At 40.7% G+C, this 24,806-nt stretch overlaps 1 pseudogene across 1 annotated transcript in view; it reads right to left on the bottom strand.

Annotated features, from left to right (window-relative positions):
* Window positions 1-24,806, bottom strand: part of LOC307135917 (neoverrucotoxin subunit beta-like) — a 53,764-nt pseudogene that overhangs the window by 28,836 nt on the left and 122 nt on the right. Inside the window, exon 2 of the transcript in view lies at window positions 4,851-6,459. The product of the transcript in view is annotated as a neoverrucotoxin subunit beta-like (transcript). The remainder of the gene's footprint in view (window positions 1-4,850; window positions 6,460-24,806) is intronic.

The following is a 24,806-nucleotide window of genomic DNA, read 5'->3' as shown; positions in this document are numbered from 1 at the left end:
ATTTGAATGCCCCGGAATCCCAATGGAGCCGGTAATACATCCATACATTTTGTTTATGTGCGGTTACAAGGCTAGCCAAATGGAAGACCCGAAATTGGTACGCTTTTGCCCCCAAGAGCGAACCTCAGGAACTTCCTGTGTTGTGGCAGACTTTATATGCGAATACATGCGTCCTTCGGATCAATCGTGGCGAATCCAATCACAATGTTGAATATGCGACACGACCGCCTTCACTGTAACATCTTGACCTTGAGTACTTTAACTGCTTCACGGTTTAAGACTCGAAGATCTGAGATTAGACCCCCCCCCACCCTACTGGGGACCAGGAAGTAACTGCTGTCACTTGTGACAGTACGAACGCCAACTCCGCCTTCACGGAAGTGGAGACCACGCCGTTCAAACAAGGAGGATGACAAATAAATTAGTTTACTAATTTTTACTGTGCTTAACACCCATGCAGAAACGCCTGGCAGAAGTTCACACGCTGCCTGAGACTCTGAGAGTGACAATTTTAACACTTCCTGTTGAGGGGATGTTAGACGTTCTATGTCCTGGATGATAGCAGGATTTAAACACTGAACGTCTAACATTTCACTGGAAACCACTGCCCCCCCGAATCACCAGAGGCGGCGGGGATGGAGTAGTTTTGAGGATAACGGGGTGGGGCGAGCAAATGTTTGACACGCCCTGTCCCGTGGGGGCAGACTGGGCACCAGACCACTGGACTTCTTATATTGATGACAGTCCCGAGGTCTGCCCTGGGAGGTTGTTGAGGATGACGAGCCGGTCTCCAGTCTTTACGAGGGAGAGCACGACTCGCCACACTCTGCTAATTACCCCCCTAAATCTTGAAGGACTGAAGAGAGGTTGTGTGGCTGATAGCCCCTCCCCTTGAGTGCATTGAGGAAGAAACTGAGTGAACACTTCATGTTTCTTCCACTCCTTTAAATCTGGCCACTACAGAGTTAACTGAGTCACCAAATGAACCACTCAAATCCTTCAGAAGGTCAGCCTGATATGCTTGCAAGACAGCCATAGTGTGCAGCGCAGCACCAGCCTGTCCCTTTATATTTATTATTCTTATATAAATCATATACAATATATATATTCCATATAAAATAATATATTATATATATATATATTCCATATAAAATAATATACAATATATAATTCATATATATAAGCTTTGCCCATGACAGCCGACGTTTATTTTCTACATGGCTTTATGGGGAGGTATGTCTCTTTAATGAAAATGCAGACCCAGGCGAGAGATAGGTCGTGAGCGTCTCCCACCTGGGGTATTCTCACATATCCACGCGATTTCGCACCCATGATAGTCGAAAATGTCGAAGTCAAGGGTACAAAAACACGTGAAGTAAATGCTTTCTAGACAGAAACCTCAAGCTCACTGCGTTCGGGGATCTCTCATTCACGGTACCAGACAAACTGCCCTGGCCACCGCGCGAACAAACACCTCGATAAATTCCTCGTATGGATTCACCATCATGTGAGGAACGATCGCAGGCGGCTGCTCGAGGTCCGCGGACCCAGAGATTCATCATCATTCCCCGTGCGAGCCGAAGAAACGCCGGAGCGCGCTTCGGGATCACGCGGGGAAACATGCATTTGGTGAGCGAGCAAGCGAAAGGGACGGACCCGTCTCTTGCTCGTCAGCAAACCCATTCGAGAGCTCCGAAAACTGGTGCGGACTGAAAGTAGCCCAGACGAGCATAAAGCATTCTAACTGTAAAGGCTTGCAATGCTCGCACTCGTCTGACTGAATGCAGCGACCGCATGCTCTTCCCCAAACACACACAGCAATAAACGTGCACATCCAGTTCTATTTGAAAGAGAACATGGATATACAGCGTTTTACTCTGCTGACTCGTTTCCAACTGATTAGATTTAACTAGAACTCTTTCCACTAATGTTTCTTTGTAACAGAGATGAGAAAGAGAGAGAAAAATCTGCACACTGCCATGTTGAAAACTAACTCCTAACAAAGATCTCAAGTTGAGTCTTGAAAGAGAGAGAGAGATTTTTTTTTTTTTTCAGAGACTTTGTAACACACCATAACACAGAGTTGGTCTGAAAACAAAAAGACCTGGTTTGCTCCAGCTGAAGCTCATCTATTTATAGCCTCGTGCAGCAGGTGCGCCTATGACGTCACCGGCCGAGGCTATAAATACCTCCGGGTCAATTTCATTGACGTGTTTTCACACTATTTTCACAGCTGGTTATGTCAAAGACATTCTCATTTGCATAAGCTTATGCAGCATTGAGTGTAGCTTTTGAAAGGGAACTTCATTTTGCCCTCAGTCAAAATGATTTGGCAGACAGCAATAGATTAATGAGACCAAATATCGCCCATTACTTCTACACAAGATGAATAATGATGTTATTCATGAAGATGTCATGTTTAACCACTACAGAGACATCCGAGCCAGCAGCAGACGGCAGAAGGACTGGCCGAGGAAAGGCTGCTCTCGCCGGGGTTAACGAGCGCTGAGAGCCGCTGATCCACTGGAGCTCACAACTCCAAAAACGCTTTTTTTTTTAAATAGGCATTCTCTTTATAAATAAACCACATATTTGAGCTTGAAACAACTACATTATCACCTGGAAAAGTCTTAAAACTAAATTTTGTGACACAATAGTAGTATTTTTAAATTATGCAGGTTTCTCATCACGTCACTTTACCACGTGACAGCAGCAAGCAGGCTCCTGATTGGTTAACGTGGTGCAAATTGACGCCAAAGTTCAGATTTTTCAACTCAAGCGTCAGACGCGAATTCGCTTCAAACGCGTGGATGCAAAAAAAGCACCACTCGCGCGTATCGCGCAAGACGCTCAATTCGCATAATTTGCGCGAACTGGATGCGTGAATGAGGCGGAATCGTGTCCATCGCGCCGCAGGACCTCCAGACTCGCGTCAACACGCCTTTCCATTGACTTAACGTAGAAATCACTATTCTATTCTGTTCGCGTCTGGTGTGAACGCAGCATTAGTGTTTTCAAAGAGACACTGATTGATCAATAAATGTCTCAATCATGTAATTACACTATATTATAAGTATACTGTTAATTATGAACATTTGTGTGAAAACATGAAGTCTGTGGGATTTTTATGAGTATTAATTATCATTTTTAGGAAAACTGTGAGTCAGATCAGTTACTAGCAACCCAAGTCAGAACCGTCTGAAGATCTAGTCTGAGTTTGATGGTTCTAGCTTTAAACCTTTAGTTACATTTCACTTTCAGAAGAGTAATAACTCTAAGTTTAAATAGCATTAATGCCAACGTAAGTATGCAAGAGAACAGTAGTGATGCTTTGCCTATAGCAGTGGTTCTCAAACTTATTATACCACCTTGGCAAATATTTGGCTCTCCAAGTACCAGCAGGGTTTTTCCTGCATAAAGATTACGAGGCGGCCGGCTCCGTCAAGTTTCGTGCCGCCTCCTTCTGTCGACAAAACTCAAGACAGTCAGGCACTTGCTCAGATTAGGCATGTCGTGATAATTAAATAATCATCAGAAATATATATTGTCACATTTGCTAGTAGGCTACAAAGTCATCTAAAGCCATTCCATATATAAATATTCCATTCCATAGCTGTCAATCATTCTCCGTTCAGCATTCAAACTGTGCGTCGCGTTCGGTTAGTCAGCAGCAGCACGGTAAAACTCACTCCAAGATGACATATTCCCGTTATAATACTTGATCTGTAAATAAAATAATTTCCTCATCTTCCTGGAGTTTATCTAGCGGTTTCTGAATGATGTTGGTACTCTACCGGGTGACAACACAAGGACTATTAATTAGCATCACACGCACAATAATCAGAATTTAAAACTGTGAAGAAACAAATAATCAGTGAACTTTTGGACAGATATACAAAATAGACTAGGATTTGTGCACTCTCAACGCTCATCTTCTCTTTATGCCGTGAACTTTTCAATGCGCACTCGCGCACTCTGACTCCATGTTGCTGTAAGCGCATCATTCTACACGCGATATGAAGCGTTTCATATATTTTCATAGTTTTGTGCACTGAAAGATTATTTAAAAAAATTCTTGTTCTCACGTATCTATCATATATTTGTTGTCCCTTTACAGGGCTGCACATTACGTTTACAATAAATTATACATCTTGTAATTTTATATTATTTGTGTAGGCCCATATAATTATTTATATTCATATATAAATATAAATTAAAAATTAAATATAAATTGTTTTTCATAAATGTATTTAATAAGAACACAAAGTAATTTGTACCTTTTCATTAACATGTTTAAATTTTATAAAATTAGTCCAAAGATTTTTTTTCAAGAACTACTTTTTGTAATTGCATTTTTTTTTAACTATCCACTCACCTAATTTAATGTATATTTTTGTCATAGCTTCTGATTATATTATTAATTTATTGTTTTCTCTATAATGAAGTAGTGTGTACAAATAAAAGTGACCATTAGTTCCACAAACACAGACGTACAAATATTCTATAGTGATGTCGAAATATATGAATGATACATTTATAACCCTTTTATTTTGTGTTTCACTTGTTCAAGGCTTTGTATTATGAATTCTATATGATTTAAGTACAGTAGTCTACATTTGATATTGAATACATAATATACTCTGCGTCTTTAAGGTCTATTTGTAATAAAGGAAATAATATGTTCATACAGTATATACAGTCAAATGGGAAACACTTTACAACGTTATTAATAGCCAGACCTGTGAGGAAATATGGTTGTCAATATAAACATCGACTGTGTGATTGAAGCAAATTAAATATATTTTTAAAAGATAAAGATTAATGCAAAGAAATGTGCATATGACACTTACCTGAAGTGTCGCTGGCTTCACTCACTCCCACTTTACCCACTATCCTGTAGCGGATCAGGTACTGCTGTCCAAACTCCAATCCAGTCAGAGTAAAGTCTGCATCAGGTTTGTCTTTGACATGCCACTGTTCCTCGTTCACCTGCTGGTACTCCACTCTGTACTGCACAGTTTCTCCAGTCGGGGACTTCTGCAGTTTCAGGGACACACTGCGCCCCAGGACATCCTTCACTTCTGGAGGGGGAGGCTTTGACACGGGCTGGAACTGAGTGTCTGTCAGCTTCCCTTTTTCATACAGACCGATGGAGGAGCCTGGACTGGATGGATCGGAGATGGCAGACATAATGAATCGGAATCTCTCTTCATCTTTATTAGCCTCTGAAAAACTTCTGAAAAGAGTTAAGGTCTCTCTCATCTTTGAGATGACAGCAGGTTTGTTGAACCACTCTTCTGAGGGATCAGTCATGCTAGAACACAGTTTATTTCCACCATCTAGCTCTTTAAACTTGTCAGATTCCAGAAACTCCTTCAGGGTTGAAAGATACGGGTCTTCATACTTCAGAGATGTGAAGGTCAAGCACACCACAACATCAATATCAGGATCAAAGAGGATGGAGTTGAAATGGTTTAAGTCTTCAGATTTGATCTTTAGTTTCAGTTTGTCCAGCGTCATGGTGTGAGAACTCAAGAGGTCAAGTTCAGACTTTACATAACCTAACCACTGGTTAATCCTGTCAGCTTTAAAAGGGGAGCTGTAGTGGATCTTCAGGACGTCTTCCAGCGACTTCTCCTCCATCTCTCCTCCTCATATAGCAGGCAAGACCCTGGCCACTGCTTTCATGAGCATTGTTTTGTAAATGCTAAATGAGCTCTGAAATGAATGCAGCCTCTCTTTGATGTCACTGAAAACATTCACCAGGGTTTTTCTGGAGAGGTCGTTGTATGTCCTCTCTACTTCTCCCAGCTCCTCCATTATATCATCAGTGTTGGAAACCAGACGTGTGGTGATTTCTCTCTTCAGCTGAGCTGCTTTTGAATCCAGTAGAGAAAGAGGATAGAGCCAGACTTTGATTGGAACGGCATTCTGTGGTTTCTCCTTCAGGATAGCGGGGAGCTTCTTGTACACGTCTACAGCCTCTGTGTAAGTGGTGGGGTTCTGATCAAGGTGGAAGTCACCATGAAATGTGCAAGCAATGCTCTCAGCCTTTTGCTTCTCACTATCTGTCATTTCTACAGCTCCTTTTCCCTCAATATAAAACCCAGGGATGCTCTTGACCATGACATTCAGTTCTCCCTCAATGTCCTGCTTGTTTTCCTCTTCTGAACATGTACGATCAAACACCATGACGGCCTGAGCTCCGTACAGTACAGCCGTGACCACATGAGTTGCAGTTTTCTGGTAAAACACCTGAGGGTAGGTGATTCAGAAACTTGGCAGATCCTCCCACCTCCACCAGCCCTCCTAAGAAGCTGGCCTTCAGGGAAGTACTTACACCCAGGAGACTGGCCTTACTAGAGAGAGAGTCGGAGCTACTGAACTTCAAATCTGTCATGGGCTTTAGACGGGTGTCCAAATTTTCACTAAGTGACGTCTTATCCCACAGAGTAACACCTGAAATGAGAAATTACTTTAAACTCTTAACCTGCGCCCCTATTTTTGAGATTTTTCTGAAAACGACATACCCAAATGAAAATGTCTGCAGCTCTTAAACCCTATGGTCTATATTCATAAATCTGGTCTTATTTTAAACTAGACACTTGAAATGTTCACTGCATGAAAACACTGAAATCCGGCAATATCCGGGCATGGTATACTCCTGTGTAATTTGATGTTTACTGGATGTATGTGGGAAAAAGCGGATCAGAGTAACACGGAACAGTATATTTCCAGAAAAACCCGGAAACCTCACATATGCGGCCGTATAGAGGAATCCGTGAAGTTTCACGGACATATACAGCTGAAACACTGCTGGGTGTGCTAGGACTGAAGACTGTTAGGTGTGAAGAAGACCTTTCATATGTTAATGACTGACACTTGTGCTGACTGCTCTCAGAGGGAGGACTTCAGGATTGAGAATTATCTCTGGTCTACTGTAGGCTACAGCAAACAAGCTTTTTGTAAAGAAAAATAAATTCTTAAGGCCCTGAAACACTAAACTGAACTAGCAATGACTAAAGCCGACCGTGGGGTTGGTTCACGTTGCTGGGTCTGGGCAAAACCATCAGAATGGTGTGTCAGGGCCTTAAAACCGCTGCATGAAAAGAGTCTCTTAATCAAATATTTTTTATAAAAACAGTACAAAATAAACACCCTGTCTGAACATATACGTTCACAAAAAAATCTGAATATGTAATGAAATAAACAAAGAAATGTAATGGAATTAACAAAGGATAATTAACCAAACATTTTAGACTATCCCCAAACTATTTTTGCAAAGTTTTACACATTTTAGGCAATAATAGCATTAAATAAAAAGGAGATGAAATGTGGAATATACAAAAGTTTGTTTTAAAAACACTAAAAACTGATATGCTCAAAATAAAAATATGGAATAAAAAAGAGGGGAGATTCACTTGCTCAAGAAACACAGAAACACAAGCAGATCTTTCAGCTCTGCAACTGTTCACAAAAAGTGTCACTCCAAGATTCTTAACTTTAACAAGATGCAAAAAAGGGGCGTTTTGAGGTTTGAAATCCACCACTCACAATAGATGAGGTGACGCAATGGAGGTGCAACCAATAAGGTTACACTGTAAAAAAAAAATCAAAAATAACATAGAAATTCATGTAAAATTACAAACAATATCTGTAAATTAACAACTTGACTATTATTTTATCATTAATGACAAATTACAGTAGCCTAATTCTCAATTTTTATACAGGGAAATTAACCTATTATTTATACAGTATTTTTCTGTTTTCATAAATTACATACAAATTTATGTAAAATTACAAACAATGTCTGTAAATTAAGAACTTCACCTTTATTTTATCATTAATGACAAATTAGAGTAATTCAATTTTTTATACATGAAAATCACTGTATTATTTATACAGTATTTTTTCTGTTTTCATAAATTACATACAAATGTATGTAAAATGACAGAAATAATCTGTAATAAAATATTTAGCTCATTATATTAAAGGTTTATGTCCATACTAACAATTTAACATTATTCTTTGTAATTTTAAAGTAAATCTTATTAGTTTTATATTTACACTGTAAAAAATAAAAACCTAAAAAAACGGTCAAATGACTGGCAGCTACAGCTGCAAAACAAATACCGTAAAATTAAAGTAAAATATCTTAAGTAAAATAAAGTTCAAAACTTTAAAGAAATTTACATTAAAAGTTTTATTGAAAACACTGTTAAGATACTAATTAAGATATTTTACTTTAATTTTCTGTTTTACAGTTTAGGTGTAATTTTACATTCAAACTGTAATTCTGGATACAAATATAATAAACTATAAAGCAAACTAAATATCAAACAATAATTGGTTTTAAAGAGTACAAATCTGCACTGCTCTCCAGGTTGAAACTTTCAGGCCTCTGCCCACACCACAAAACACCACTTGACCAATTAATTAAATATAACAGCAAATAAAAATAAATATACACATCTTCTAACTGTAGTTTAAAACAAGTTATTTCTATAGTTGCAAGGCTATTTTCCATGTTCTTTTGAGCGTGATTGGTCAATCTAACGTCATCCAGAAATCTGGCCAATGACAACTGTGCACGCCTTCTACCGATCAAATTTGAAAATACACCCGTTGCCGTTGGAGGGTTAACGTTTAACGTTTTTGACATTTTGACAAAGAAACATGCATGAATGTAGAATAATGAGTGGGACATGCATGTGTTAAAATAAGCCACTCTCAGACAGCATGCGATCCCGAAATCAATTATGTTTCTGTAAAATGCACACAGTTATCTCAGAAACCTTGTCATGTGAGGTATTCACTTGATTTAAACAGTCAGTTATGTCTAAAGTAAAGTCAAACAGTTCAAGTTAACGTGGGGAAACCCGGATGCGTGTCATTATGTTCATCCGTTCTTAAAGGGGCAGCAGATTAATAAACTGCTGTCTGTCATAATTTTAATCAAACAACAAAAGAATAGAGAAGACCTTCTGCTTCTTTAAGAATCCAGTGATATTAATTCATAGAATAGCATACAGTGAAGACTTTTAAAGCAGTATTATTCTGTAGCATTTTAATAAAATATCTATCAAAATAAAATAAATATATTGTGATATCGTTATTGTGAAATAAAATGTCTCATGTATGTAGAATAATATGGTCATAATGCCCATCCCTACTGTCAGCTAGTTTTAAGATCAAGCTTGTCATAAAATGTAAAGGAGTTTTGGAATGAGTAATCTGAGATCATGTACACTTGTTCAGCAGAGAGGACAGGAAACCACCATCCTTGGACTCTGAAGAATTATAGGCAAACCAGGATTTTGGCTCTACTGTGAAGTTTTTGTATGGGCCTGGTGAGTATGTTTTGCAAGTCCATGTCAGTAAGTTTTGGGATCCACGATCCTGAAGAATTAAGGACAACTTTTACAGATGTTGACTCTGAATGTGTAAAGGGTAATCTTAAAAATGTTGTTATTATTTTAATGTCCTCTGTTTACTTACTTTTATTGGCATTACATATATTATTCATGATTTATTCGGCATTTATTCAGGTTGCGAGATGTATTTTATTTTGTGAGACTTTGCTGAGGAAGTATTCTTTGGCTAAGTCTGAAAAGGCCCAGAAAAGAAACACTATGAAGAACATCACACAGAACCGTCAGAGAAAGAGACGGGTAAGTTAAGAAAGTGGTTAAGCAGTTTTCCCTCCAGAATGTTACTATACTCCTCTCTGAGTTTTAGTGGTTAATTTACTGTCATGTTTTGCAGTTGCTGGAGACCAGGTCCAGGGTTGCACAAACCAACACACAACCTGAGCGGAACTTTGAAGCGGCTGAGTGCAAGACGAACTGCTAACAACTCGAGGCAATTGATATGCCATTGCAGTTGAGGCCCCGTCCACAGACCCGAAACTGCAAGCCCGTTGTACGTGGCACCCCAGCCGGTGGATGAGGCATCCGTGGAGACAACAGAATGCCTGGACACTTGTTCTAGGGGAATTCCCGCCCGTAGAAACGAAGGGTCCGACCACGGGCTGGAGGTTGCGGCACCTCGGAGTCACTTGGACACGGAGGGACCGCTGCGCCACGCCCATCTCAGGACTCGGTCGTGTAGCCAGCGTTGAAGCGGTCTCATATGAAGAAATCCCAGCGGCGTTACTGCGGCTGCGGATGCCATATGCCCCAGAAGCCTCTGAAAATGTTTCAGTGGTACCGCTGTCCTGCCTTTGAATGAATTCAAGCAGTTCAACACTGACTGGACGCACTCCTCTGTGAGGCGCGCTGTCATCATGGCGACCGAGTCTATCTCCACACCGAGAAAAAAGATCCTCTGTGTGGGACAGAGTTTGCTCTTCTCCCAGTTGACCCGAAGTCCCAACTGGCTGAGGTGACCGAGCACCTTGTCCCTGTGTTCACACAACTGCTCTCGCGACTGGGCAAGGATCAGCCAGTCGTCGAGGCAGTTGAGAACGCGAACACCATGCTCTCTCATGGGAGCAATGGCCACCTCTGCAACCTTCGTAAAGACGCGGGGGCGACAGGGACAGGCCGAAGGGCAAGACGCGGTACTGACATGCCCGTCCCTCGAACGCGAAGCGCATAAAGGGCCGGTCGAGGGGAATCGAGAATGAAAGTACGCGTCCTTCAGGTCGATCGCTGCAAACCAATCTTGGGGACAGACGCACCTGAAGATGCGCTTCTGCGTTAGCATTCTGAACGGCAGCCTGTGAAGGGACTGGTTCAGGAATCGCAGGTCCAAGATCGGTCGTAACCCACCGCCTTTCTTGGGTACAATGAAGTACGGGCTGTAGAACCCGGACCTCATATCGGCTGGAGGGACCGGCTCCATCGCGTCCTTCACCAGTAGGACTGCGATCTCCGCCCGGAGCACGGGGGCGTTCTCCTTCGCTACTGGGAAGTGAACGCCCACAAACTTAGGGGGACGCCGGGCGAACTGAATCGCATAGCCGAGTCTGATGGTACGGCCCCGAGATGGGCTGGAAGCTCTAGCCAGGCTTCCAGACACGAGCAAGGGGATTAACCACAGACGTACCCGCAGCGGGGCAGCGACGCGGAATGCAGGGATCCGACTCGGACGGCATGGGAGCGGCCCGAAGTGGGATCTGAGTGTGCTGTGCAACACTTACCTGCGTCCGCAGAGGGGGCGTGCGAGTGTGGGGAGGCTGCTTGAGTGCGTTCCCACAGCCGGCGCCCCCTGCTGGCGAAGGGAGAGGCGTCTGAGGGTGGCGAGGCATGGGAGCGTCGACCACCGCCAAGCGCACTCCCAAATGAAGGAGGGGCTGAGCGTAGCAAGGCTTTGTGGTGTTGCGCACGGTCTGCCTCACCTCCTTCCTCAGCGGGGAACAAGAGTGGCGAGGCATAGCGTCGTGCACTGTTGTCCACGCACCGCTGAGAAGAGGGGAATGAGAGTGGCGAGGCTTTGTAGCGTCACACACTGCCATTCTCGCCCTCTTGTGGGGAGCGGAATGAAAGCGGCGAGGCTTTGTAGCGTCACACACTGCCATTCCTGACCGAGACCCAGAGGTATTGGAACTGCTCTTTTTTATTTGGGTACCACTGGCTGTTTTTAACATCAGTGGCGGAACAGAATTACTAATGGTTTTCCACCCGGCCCTCCTCCGGGGAAGAACAGTTCCAGACCAAATCCGGGTCAATGGTGTTTCTGGACCAGGGTGGACATCGTCTAGCCAAATTTCATATGTTGATTATGAAAAGTGAGCAGCATAAGTAAGGCACATAATCAGATGCGCATATGTCTGGAGACGTGGATTTTGTGCACTTCATTGAGGTGTTTTCTAGAAAGTCTTTCTTTAAAATTAATTTCGTTTTGTATAAATTGTATTTTAATTTTGAGCAATGTTTAATCAACTATTTGGCTGTATATTTAATAAATAAGAAGCAAAGATCGTCGGGAATGGATTGACTTGTGGGAACTGAGCTGTTTCCTCAGTCTTTGAGCAAGGCTGAAACTATAGCATCTTTCTGTTAAAATAAATTTCTTGAATATATGTCTTAATTACAGTAGGCCTATAGATGGTTATGATATTTGTGGCTGCACCGGGTCCGTCATTATAAAGTTTCGCCACTTAGGAGAAAATATATGTCGTCTTAACATGTCTTTATTAATATGTCCTTATTAGACATACTTGAGTGGGAAAAAATATGTAGGCCCTATGTGGGAGCAATCCAGGTGACCTGTAAATGCGAAAAAACTGTTTCCATTGCAGTTTTGCGAAAATGTCCTTTTTCGAATTGCCTGAAAAACCACCACATGCGAACGTAAAAACTTTTTTTGTGATATATGGGAGTTTTTGCGAAATTGACGCGTTTCCATTGGCCGTATTTTCAATTCGCAATTTCAATTAGCGCAATTTGATGGGTAATGGAAACAGAGAGAGAGAGAGAGAGTGTATGCGTGTATGTGTGCGAATGTGTGCGTGCGCATGATGATGTGTGTGTAAGCATATTAATGGAGTAATCATGGAAAAATCGCCTTGCTGTAGTGGAGATTACTGGTAGAAACAAAATAAAATAAATTGATTCCTTAATTTGTACACAAAGTGCATTTATTTATTCATTTTGATCAAAACGATATGGAATCCAGGATATTTTGATTACCAAACAAGCGTTAGTAGTAATGACCTAAAAATCAAAAATCAAGCCCGACCCTACCCGAGCCCGTGCACGTTGTGTCCGAGCCCGGCCCGGCCCGGCCCAAAACATTAACTGTAATTATGAGCCCGAGCCCGATTTAACCCCGACCATTTTTTAATACGTGGGCGTTCTGAGAACGAGCCTGTAATGAGTGAAGTGGAGCGGTGTGACGCTCAGCTCTATAATCCGCTCTATGCAGGTGTGCGCTCATGAACCGTGGTTATTATATTTGGTTAATATTAATTTTCGTTTTGTATGAAGTCCTTCTTTAAAATGAATTTCGTTTTCTATAAATTGTATTTTAATTTTAATAAAGGTTTCGTCAGCCAATTGCTTGGATTTAATAAATAACAAGCAAATAGAGTGATAGCAGATTATAAGGGTGAGATGAAGTCGCGCAGGAGCGATCACATGCATTGCACATGAGCTGGAGTGCGTCTCATAAATAAACGAAACTCAGCAGCTACTGCCTCATAGACATGAGAAATATGTGTATAGAAAGCTTGAACTGTCTACTTTTCTTTAACTTATAGTTAATAGACTAGTTAAGCAATGCGCAGTGTTAACGCAAGCAGCTCATGACTGGCGTCTCGGAGCGTTTCTGAATGCTGCGCTTCATCACTGCGTGTGCTGTGAGTTTAACACGCATTTTTAGACTAATCCTGACTTGTGCAACTTTGTACACATTAGTTTCTTAGTTGTAGTATTACTTTGCCAAACAAATATATTATTTCTGATTATGGCATAGCTTTCTGCCCACCCAATTAGGCTAATAATAAGATTCTGCAATTTTGCGGTATTTTTCTTGCTCATCTCGGGTCTGTTCGTGCAGAACAGTTTAGCCTTAACATCGTACACCCGTGGTGAGATTTTGGATACTGGTTTGCGAATTTCCGACAGTTTTATGGACAATCTTCAACTCCTTCCTGAGATCGCTAGGACACCCGAGGCTATGCACTCTACCCGGCCGGGCGGAAGTGCTCGCAGGCGGCGTCGAAACCGTAAACAAAGGCGGGGGAAGCGCGGAGGACTAAGAGCTAAGCTAAGGCTAAAGCTAAGGCTAACCCCACATCGGCTCTCTTTACCCAGCATTTTCCTTGCCAATGTACGGTCGCTAGTGAACAAAATGGAGGAGATTCGACTCAGCATCACACACAGCAAGAAACTTTTGACCTGTAACTTCCTAATCTTCACGGAAACCTGGTTAAACAGCGGAATACCGGACACCGCTATTGAGCTAGCGGGATGCCACACGCTCCGGGCGGATAAAACATTAGATGGCTTTGGTAAGATCAGAGGTGGTGGATTGTGCATTTACATTAACAAAGCTTGGTGCACAAACTCTGCTATTGTTGGGAGTCATTGTTCAGCTAACCTTGAGTTTCTCATGGTTAAATGTAGACCGTTTTATCTACCGCGGGAGTTCACTTCCACCATTATAACTGCAGCCTATATTCCCCCATATGCTGATGCCAAGCTTGCTATGAAAGAACTTCACGCAGCCATCAGTAAACAACAGACTGATCACCTGGAAGCTGGTTTTATTGTTGCAGGTGACTTTAATCACTCAAACTTAAAGTCAGTGCTACCCAAGTTTCACCAGCATGTTTCCTGCCACACCAGAGGAAACAAAACCTTAGACCATGTTTACACAAACATGGCTGGCGCTTACGTTGCGACACCCCTCCCCCACCTGGGACAGTCAGATCACCTGTCTTTGTTCCTCACCCCCAAATATGCACCCCTCATCAACCGTGTGAAGCCATCAGTGAAGACCATCAAGGTGTGGCCTGCAGGGGTTGATTCCACACTCCAGAAAAGGTTTCTACACACAGACTGGAGTGTGTTTGCTTCTCAAGCCACCAGTGGCGCTCACACAGACATTGACTCCTACACCTCCTCTGTACTGGATCATATCAATACCACCATTGACAGTGTTACAACCCAGAAACAGATCACCACATACCCAAATCAAAAGGCATGGATGAACAGGGAAGTGCGACTCCTACTGAAGTCGAGCAATACTGCCTTTAGATCAGGAGATGCACAAGCCTACAGTACATCCAGAGCAAACCTGAAGAGGGGCATCAAACAGGCCAAGCACTGCTACAAGCTAAAGATAGAGGGACACTTTTCCAACTCTGACCCTCGACGCATGTGGCAGGGCATTCAGGCCATCAGTGACTACAAACCCACCCACTCCACCCCCGCAGCCACTGATGTCAACTTCCTGAACAAGCTAAATTACTTTTATGCTCGCTTTGAAAGAGACAACAGAGAAACTGCCACCAAGCTCAAACCCTCAGCTGACCCACCAATCACACTCTCCACCACAGATGTCTGCAAGGCACTGAGCCGGATCAGCGCGCACAAGGCTGCTGGACCAGACAACATCCCTGGTCGTGTTCTCAGGGCATGTGCGGAGCAGCTCGCTGGGGTTTTTACAGACATTTTCAACCTGTCTCTTGCCCAAGCAGCTGTACCATTATGCTTTAAACGCACTTCCATTGTGCCAGTGCCAAAACACTCTAACCCGAGGTGCCCTAATGACTACCGCCCTGTAGCACTCACACCCATCGTTATGAAGTGCTTTGAGCGGCTGGTTCTGGAACACCTAAAAGACTCTCTACCATCCACATTGGACTCACACCAGTTTGCCAACCGCAGCAATAGGAGCACAGAGGATGCCGTTTCCATGGCACTGCACTCTGTGCTCACTCACCTGGACAATAAGAACACTTACGCACGCATGCTGTTTGTTGACTTCAGCTCAGCATTCAACACTGTCATCCCAACTAAGTTAATAGCCAAACTTGGAGACCTGGGCATCAACACTTCAATGTGTAACTGGATTTTGGACTTCCTAACTGACAGACCCCAGAATGTTCGTTCAGGATTCACCTGCTCCACATCCATCACACTCAACACTGGTGTACCACAGGGCTGTGTGCTAAGCCCGTTTCTCTACTCCCTCTTCACCTCCTACTGCAAGCCTGTTTATGGATCTAATTCTATCGTCAAGTTTGCGGACGACACTACGGTGATTGGTCTCATCAGCAACAACGATGAGACTGCCTACAGGGAGGAGATCCAGCACCTGGCCACATGGTGCACCGAAAATAACCTGCTCCTCAACACCACCAAAACGAAGGAGCTCATTGTGGACTTCAGGAAGGAGTCAAGAGGCACACACGACACCATCCACATCAATGGAATGGCTGTTGAACGTGTCTCCAGTTTCAAGTTCCTGGGGATCCACATCTCGGCGGACATGTCGTGGACGACCAACACCTCCAGCCTGGTCAAGAAGGCTCACCAGCGCCTCTTCTTCCTGAGGACACTGAGGAAGAATCAGCTCTCCTCGGCTATCCTGGTGCACTTCTACCGCTGCGCAATAGAAAGCATCCTGACCAACTGTGTGGCAGTGTGGTATGGGAGCTGCTCTGTTGCGGAGCGCAAGGCACTGCAGCAGGTGGTGAAAACTGCCCAGCGCATCACAGGGACTCCACTACCTGCCATCGAGCACATCCAGAGGAAACGCTGTCTGCATCGAGCTCGCAGCATCCTCAAGGACTCCTCTCACCCAGCCCACAGACTGTTTTCTCTCCTGCCCTCCGGCAGGCGTTTCAGGATCCACCGGACCAGGACCAGCAGACTAAAGAAAAGTTTTTTCCCCAGAGCTGTCTCTTTACTGAACTCAAACCCCTGTTGATCCACTTCCCTCATATACTGCAGGCAGATGGGAGTTTTACTTACTCAAACATGTTCTGAGGGCAGAAAGGAAAATTATTGGTTTACAGATTCAACCAATGAAATTGAAGCAGAGGCGGGCCAAGAGGTTTGTAAGTGTGGAGGGAATCCCCCAGACTGAGCCGTTATCGCCGATCTGGAGAGAATGCATTCATAACAAGGTAAGTGTATTTACTTTCAATTTTGTTAAAATTCAACATCCTCCAACGTTTACTAAGATAATTAGCGAACATTAGAAATGCACAGAGCTAATAATCATCGTCTAAATGTCCTATCACATGCATTTTAATTTGACTGCTTCATCGCTCGAACACATCAAAGCTGCTTATGGTATCACTGGTAACACTTAATAAGGTATAAATTAGTTAACTAAGTATGTCAACATGTCCATCTTGATGAGTATTCTAGCAGACATAGTCTGTATGCCTTAAGTAAACTTTATACAGTCGAGAAAGACGAAGCATATCCGAGCTTTAGCTCTTAAAGGGGCAGTCTTAAAGGGGCAGTAGCCTTTACTGCTGTCTGTTTAATGTCAAACAACAAAAGACAAGGACATCACTCACTGCTCTTGATTGAATAGCTTTTGTAAGTTTAATAGGGTTAATCTTTCATTTATACAGTCAAATATGCTATGTTATTTTACATTTGATCAATTTCTGTGCCTGAAAACTAATGTTAGATGTAGGCCTACCTGAAAAACCTGAAAAGCATAGTTTATTTTATTAGTATCTTTGCTCAATAGTATTTATTTGTGCTGCTGCTTGTATTTAAATTATTTGTTCTTATTATTTTCTTTATTTTTATTTGACAGTAGTTATTTTTTCCCTGAACATAGGAAATACTGAACCATACCGAAACTGTGAACCTAAAACCGTGATACAAACCGAACCGTGAGCAAACTGTACCGTTACACCCCTAGCGTAACGTATGCGAGGGGGTGCCACAAAATGGAGAACATTTTCAAAGGGTGCCATGACTGAAAAAAGGTTGGGAAACACTGGTCTAAATGTCCTATCACATGCATTTTAATTTGACTGCTTCATCGCTCGACCACATCAAAGCTGCTTATGGTGTCACTGGTAACACTTAATAAGGTATACATTAGTTAACATTAGTTAACTACATTTGTTAACATGAACTAATAATGAACTGCACTTATAAAGCATTCATTTATCTTTGTTAATTTTAATTTCAACATTTACTAATGCATTATTAAAATTTTACTAACATTAATGCACTGTGAACTAACATGAACAAACCATGAACAGCTGGATATTTTGAACTAACGTTAACAAAGATGAACTAATGCTGAACAGAGATGTTGTTCACGGTTAGTTCATGTTAACTAATGCAAAGTGTTACCGTGTCACTGCAGTAAAAAATGCTTTTCCAAAACTGCTCGCTGTCTGTGGAGCTGATATATGCAAAAATTCAGATGATATCAAGGCAGAAGTACTCAATAGGTTTGTATCACTGTGTTATTATTAGTGTTTAACGCGCTGCCCTCAATAGGTTCGTATCGCTTTGTTATTATTAGTGTTTAAAGCGCTGCCCTCAGGGCAGAAGCTCTCAATAGGTTCGTATCACTGTGTTATTATTAGTGTTTAATGTGCTGCCCTCAATAGGTTCGTATCGCTGTGTTATTATTAGTGTTTAATGTGCTGCCCTCAATAGGTTCGTATCGCTGTGTTATTATTAGTGTTTAACGCGCTGCCCTCAATAGGTTTGTATCGTTGTTATTATTAGTGTTTAACGCGCTGCCCTCATGGCAGAAGTACTCAATAGGTTCGTATCGCTGTGTTATTATTAGTGTTTAACGCGCTGCCCTCAGGGCAGAAGTACTCAATAGGTTCGTATCGCTGTGTTATTATTAGTGTTTAACGCGCTGCCCTCAGGGCAGAAGTACTCAATAGGTTTGTATCACTGTGTTATTTTTAGTGTTTAACGCAATGCCCTCAGGGCAGAAGTACGCAATAGGTCTGTATCGCTGTTATTATTACTGTTTAACGCGCTGCCCTCAGGGCAGAAGCACTCAATAGGTTTGTATCGCTGTTATTATTAGTGTTTAACGCGCTGCCCTCAGGGCAGAAGCACTCAATAGGTTCGTATCGCTGTGTTATTATTAGTGTTTAACGCGCTGCCCTCAGGGCAGAAGTACTCAATAGGTTTGTATCACTGTGTTATTTTTAGTGTTTAACGCAATGCCCTCAGGGCAGAAGTACACAATAGGTCTGTATCGCTGTTATTGTTACTGTTTAACGCGCTGCCCTCAGGGCAGAAGCACTCAATAGGTTTGTGTCGCTGTTATTATTAGTGTTTAACACGCTGCCCTCAGGAAAGAAGCACTCAATAGGTTCGTATCGCTGTGTTATTAGTGTTTAACGCGCTGCCCTCAAGGCAGAAGCACTCAATATGTTTGTATCACTGTGTTATTATTAGTGTTCATCGTGCTGCCCTCAGGGCAGAAGCACTCAATAGGTTCGTATCACTGTGTTATTATTAGTTTTAATCGCGCTGTCCTCAAGGCAGAAGCACTCAATAGGTTCGTATCGCTGTTATTATTAGTGTTTAACGCGCTGCCCTCAGGGCAAAAGTACTCAATAGGTTCGTATCACTGTGTTATTATTAGTGTTTAACGCGCTGCCCTCAGGGCAGAAGCACTCAATAGGTTCGTATCACTGTGGTATTATTAGTTTTAATTGCGCTGCCCTCAAGGCAGAAGCACTCAATAGGTTCGTATCGCTGTTATTATTAGTGTTTAATGCACTGCCGTCAGGGCAGAAGCACTCAATAGGTTCGTATCACTGTGTTATTATTAGTTTTAATCGCGCTGCCCTCAAGGCAGAAGCACTCAATAGGTTTGTTTCGCTGTTATTATTATTGTTTAACGCGCTGCCCTCAGGGCAGAAGCACTCAATAGGTTCGTATCACTGTGTTATTATTAGTGTTTAACGCGCTGCCCTCAGGGCAGAAGCACTCAATAGGTTTGTATCACTGTGGTATTATTAGTTTTAATCGCGCTGCCCTCAAGGCAGAAGCACTCAATAGGTTCGTATCGCTGTTATTATTAGTGTTTAACGCACTGCCGTCAGGGCAGAAGCACTCAATAGGTTCGTATCACTGTGTTATTATTAGTTTTAATCGCGCTGCCCTCAAGGCAGAAGCACTCAATAGGTTTGTTTTGCTGTGTTATTATTAGTGTTTAACGCACTGCCCTCAGGGCAGAAGTACTCAATAGGTTCGTATCGCTGTGTTATTATTATTGTTTAACGCGCTGCCCTCAGGGCAGAAGCACTCAATAGGTTCGTATCACTGTGTTATTATTAGTGTTCATCGTGCTGCCCTCAGGGCAAAAGTACTCAATAGGTTCGTATCGCTGTGTTATTATTAGTGTTTAACGCGCTGCCCTCAGGGCAAAAGTACTCAATAGGTTCGTATCACTGTGTTATTATTAGTGTTTAACACGCTGCCCTCAGGGCAGAAGCACTCAATAGGTTCGTATCACTGTGTTATTATTAGTTTTAATCGCGCTGCCCTCAAGGCAGAAGCACTCAATACGTTTGTTTCGCTGTTATTATTATTGTTTAACGCGCTGCCCTCAGGGCAGAAGCACTCAATAGGTTCGTATCACTGTGTTATTATTAGTGTTTAACGCGCTGCCCTCAGGGCAAAAGTACTCAATAGGTTCGTATCGCTGTGTTATTATTAGTGTTTAACGCGCTGCCCTCAAGGCAGAAGCACTCAATAGGTTTGTATCGCTGTGTTATTATTAGTGTTCATCGCGCTACCCTCAGGGCAGAAGCACTCAATAGGTTTGTATCGCTGTGTTATTATTAGTGTTTTACGCTCTGCTCCATTTGTTCTATATAGTATACGTATTTTTATCCGGTTTTTTTTTTCTTCAGTTTATTTTTTTTTACTAGTTTTATAGTCTAGTAACTGTATACATGTTTAGTTTATTTAACAGTGACCATGCACATCACAGTTGTTGTCCCATGGCAGGATGCTACATAAAATTACAGTACTCCATTCCAATCCAGAAAAAAAGATGATAATAATGTCATATCACAAATTACAATATCAAATCACATAAAAAAAAAAAAAAAAAAAAAAAAATATATATATATATATATATATATATATATATATATATATATATATATATATATATATATATATATATATATATATATATATATATATATATATATATATATATATTTTATATATATATATTTCATTCTTAAACAATTGCTTTATTATTGACTTGTTCTTTTATTCTTCAGTTACCTGGGTGAGCTGGCAGCAACTGGACGACTTAAAGGAGTGAAGAGTTCTCTGAAGCTGGCTAGTCTATGATTACTGGATGCAAAAATAGAGATGTATGATCTAGTATCACTATGCAAAACTGTCTTTACAATAAGCAAGTTTCTTTTGAACTGCATTAAAATTAATGTGTGCCACTCAAACCTGCAATAAATAAATATAAAACTACCATTTTAATTCAGTCTGTACTTTGCTGTTTGATGATTGTGCAAAATGAAAGAACAAATCTTGATTGTAAATAATAAGTTCATTAATTATATTTTTATTGTACAGCCTTTTGGTCCAAATATTACAATAAAATATAGTTATGACATTTCATTTATGCAATTACAAAACAAATCCAGTGAAACAAAAATATAAAATACAGCAATATATCACAACAAATAGGTAGAGCAAAGATAATTTTTATAATTAAACTACTTTTAACTAGTTTATTTCATCATTCTTAGAGGTTGTCAAGTGCTTTTGAATTTTAGTTTTAGATAACATGAATCCTGGACATCCTCATTTTCACACATTTCCTGGATGACTTTCTTTTGATGGAGTAAACTTGGCTGCCAGGAACATTACATCACTGACCAGGGGCCCGTTCTTCATACGTTGCTTATTACATCTGAGATGATTTGACAGATCCCAGATCTTTTAATCGTGATAACTGATGTCTGGCTAATTTGGTTCTTCAAACGAATTTGCGGATTGGATTAAAATATCTGGATTAAATGATCTAAGATCACTGCGCGTTCTTGTTTTCCCTGAAGAGGGCAGATGCATCGATACTCGAAACCACGATCAGCAATGCAGCGATTGGCTGGCGTCAAGACAGCAACGTAATGACATCATATAATTAAAAAAGCCACCTGGCAAAAAACTTGACAAATTACACAATAAAAACCCCACGAATTTCTGGACCTTTATAAGAAAACAGCCAAACCAACATAAAAGTTATTATAGATAAATGATAAACGTTTTTTGTTTTTTTAACATGATTACCAATTATTTGTATTCACGATTTTATACAGTATTTGTACACCCTTTACATTTTTATTTCAATGTTGTAATTTAATTTTTAATTCAATTTGGAGCAGATTTGTAACGTGACAGTATTAAAGTTTCTTAAGGGTCAAGAGCAAATTATCTGCATCTCTTGCGCTGCATCAAGCCACTCCCATAATATCTGTGATCACTTAAATGAATGCACGGCTCAGAGTAACTGTACAACATGTGTGTAAACCTCCAATAAAATTATAAATTAATTATTCCATCACAAATAAATCGCTCAATCAAATGGCTGTGTCTATATTATTATACAACATTATAATATTATATACATTCTCATATGCATATAAAATATAACATTTTTATATTATTATTATTATTTAAAATTATTATTATTGCCCCTGGTTCAGTAATGAACTCTTGTAATAAAGTAGCAGTGGCTGGGACAGATTTTAAGTATCACCTCAGATGCAATCTAATCCTGTTTACATGAAATAAGCCTGCTCATGAGCAGGTTTAAGCTTACGGACCTGTTACTATGACAGCAAGTCCAGGATGAGCTTCGAAGAACCAAACAATCCAAGATCATGCCAAATCGTCAACAATCAAATCCAGCTAACTGAGTTAGCGAGGTACGAAGAACGGGCCCCAGCTCACCTCACTGCATCTGAAATGTAAACAAATAGAATTACTAGAAAAATCATAAGATCTAAGCAACAAAGACAGACTCATTACTCCCTCAAAATTGACAATTTCCTATTGACAAGTTAAACTTGTCAAAATAGCACTAAGGTCAACAAAATACAAAATAGCACTAAGGTCAACAAAATAGCACAGGTCAACAAAATAGCACTAAGGTCAGTTATGTTGCTACATTGTGTTAAAAGAAAAGGCACACACTGTAAAAAATGACCATAGAATTAACACCAAAAAGTTGTAAAATCACAACATAAATAAACTGTAAATGAAAATACAATGCAAAGTTGTTTATTTGACAATATTTTTGTGTTGACAGTTAGATCAAATAAAGCTGTAGATTTTACAGGAAGAATATGTTAACAAAACCAGATTTGTATGTAGAAATTATGTATTTTTATTGTTTTGAGAAAATAAAACTGTAAATTTAAAAACAATGTGGTGCTTTTTTAAATTGAAAAAGCAATTTTTAAACAAGACCATAATATTTAAATAGCCTATTTTCATACCATTTTTTTACTATAGGTTAAAATTGCCTATAGGTGATTGAAGATGCTATAGACAGTCTAATGTCATAAGTGGCTGTTTGCCATATTGTCAGGGAAACTTTATTAACACCGAGTAATTATTATGAGATTGCGAATGGAAAACGCAGCTCTGGAACCAGTCAAATGGATCTGGAAGAGGACTTACCGCCCATTGGAATTTCTCATGGATATCTCATACAACACAACGATCATCTTATCGGTAACGGTAAGTAAACAATAGTATTTTTTCGCCTTGCTATGTTAGGAAAATTTACTTTACAAGGACTTTGCAAGCAAATATGTCAAATAGGGAATGTAAAGGTACGCAGTGTTGCATTATACGTGGGCTCTTTACAAGCACGATCTATGTTTATATTTTCTATGACCTTTAAAAGTGGGTGACACGTGTGTTTGGCTAAAACGAGGTAAAATTAAAGAACGGAAGAGCTGGAGAAGTTGAAAGAAAAAGAGAAGGGGCCATACCGGGAGAAACTGGCAAAAAAACGTTATTTGGACAAACTGTTTGCGATAAACAACATGATCAATATGATTTAGAAGCACAAGACTGGATTACTGATCCCCTCACATATCCGGACATCGTTAGCTTGCTATTTTCAGCATATGTTAAAGGTATAGTTCACTTTAAAATTAAAATTCTGTCATCATATTCTCACCCTCAAGTTGTTTCAAACCTGTATGGTTTATTCCTTCTGCTGAACACACAGGAAGATATTTTGAAGAATGTCAGTAACCAAATAGTTAACTGGTCCCATTGACTTCCATAGTATAATTTTATTCTTTCTATGGAAGTCAATGGGACCATTTAACTGTTTATTTACTGACATTCTTCAAAAATATCTTCCATTGTGTTCAGAAGAAATTCGTACAGCTTTGAAACAACTTGAGGGTGAGTATGATGACAGAATTTTCATTTTGAAGTGAACTGTACCTTTAAGTTTTCATTGGTTGTGTAAGAAAAAAATGACACATGTAAAAATGAGGGTATTTGGTAACGTTACATTATTTTTAAATAATTGTATGCATCTTTGCCCATCCCAGCAATGTGTACTTAAAGGGTCTTTGTTGATGCAATCAGTACAGAAACAAATGTATATGCAGTCACTTAATGTATTTATTAAGCAGTTAACTTATATAAAAACTTGATTTACAAACATTTTAAATAGATGTACAGAATATCAACGCAAATTGTTAATTGAAAACAAAATAAACTATAGCAATTTGATTCATCATGCAATGTGGCCTAGCTTTATCATCTGCTCTAACATGAACCAAATTCAACATCATGCATCAACTAAGTTATACTAAGTTAATGTTGCGTAGTCATCAAGGAATCAGTAACGTTACACCTTTTGCTTTGTACAACTTTTAACAAACATTTTTCCTCCTGATTGCAGTTAAAACCACGCGATCCGGAGTCAGCTCCTCGAAACTGTTTCCCTTGTTGTTTTTCCAAGAAGTAACTTAGCTGCTAACGTTAACATTAACGTAGTTTTCCGTTGTTCAGTTTCCTCCATATACGATCGTGTGACCTGCTGTGGCAGTTCTTTAACGTTAGATCGAGGAGCACTGACCAACCATATCGACGTTTATTAAAATCTCGACAGAAAATCCAAGCACAGCCTCCAACACACAAATTGATACGGCGTGACGTCACCTTCTCAACGCAGCTCCGCCCATCAACTTCTGTTAACGTTAGTTCAGTTCAGTGCAGAGCAGTTGTGTGCTTGCTTGGCTTCATCAAGTTCAACACCCACACTGTGTCGAGCGCGGTTTCTGATGCTGATCAACACTGTCGTCAGAGAGAAAAGGGTATTTAGTC

The sequence above is a fragment of the Gobio gobio genome (assembly GCF_949357685.1).
Source record: "Gobio gobio genome assembly, chromosome: 1".
Classification (NCBI taxonomy): Eukaryota; Metazoa; Chordata; class Actinopteri; order Cypriniformes; family Gobionidae; genus Gobio; species Gobio gobio.
This window is presented reverse-complemented; position numbering and strand designations above follow the sequence as displayed.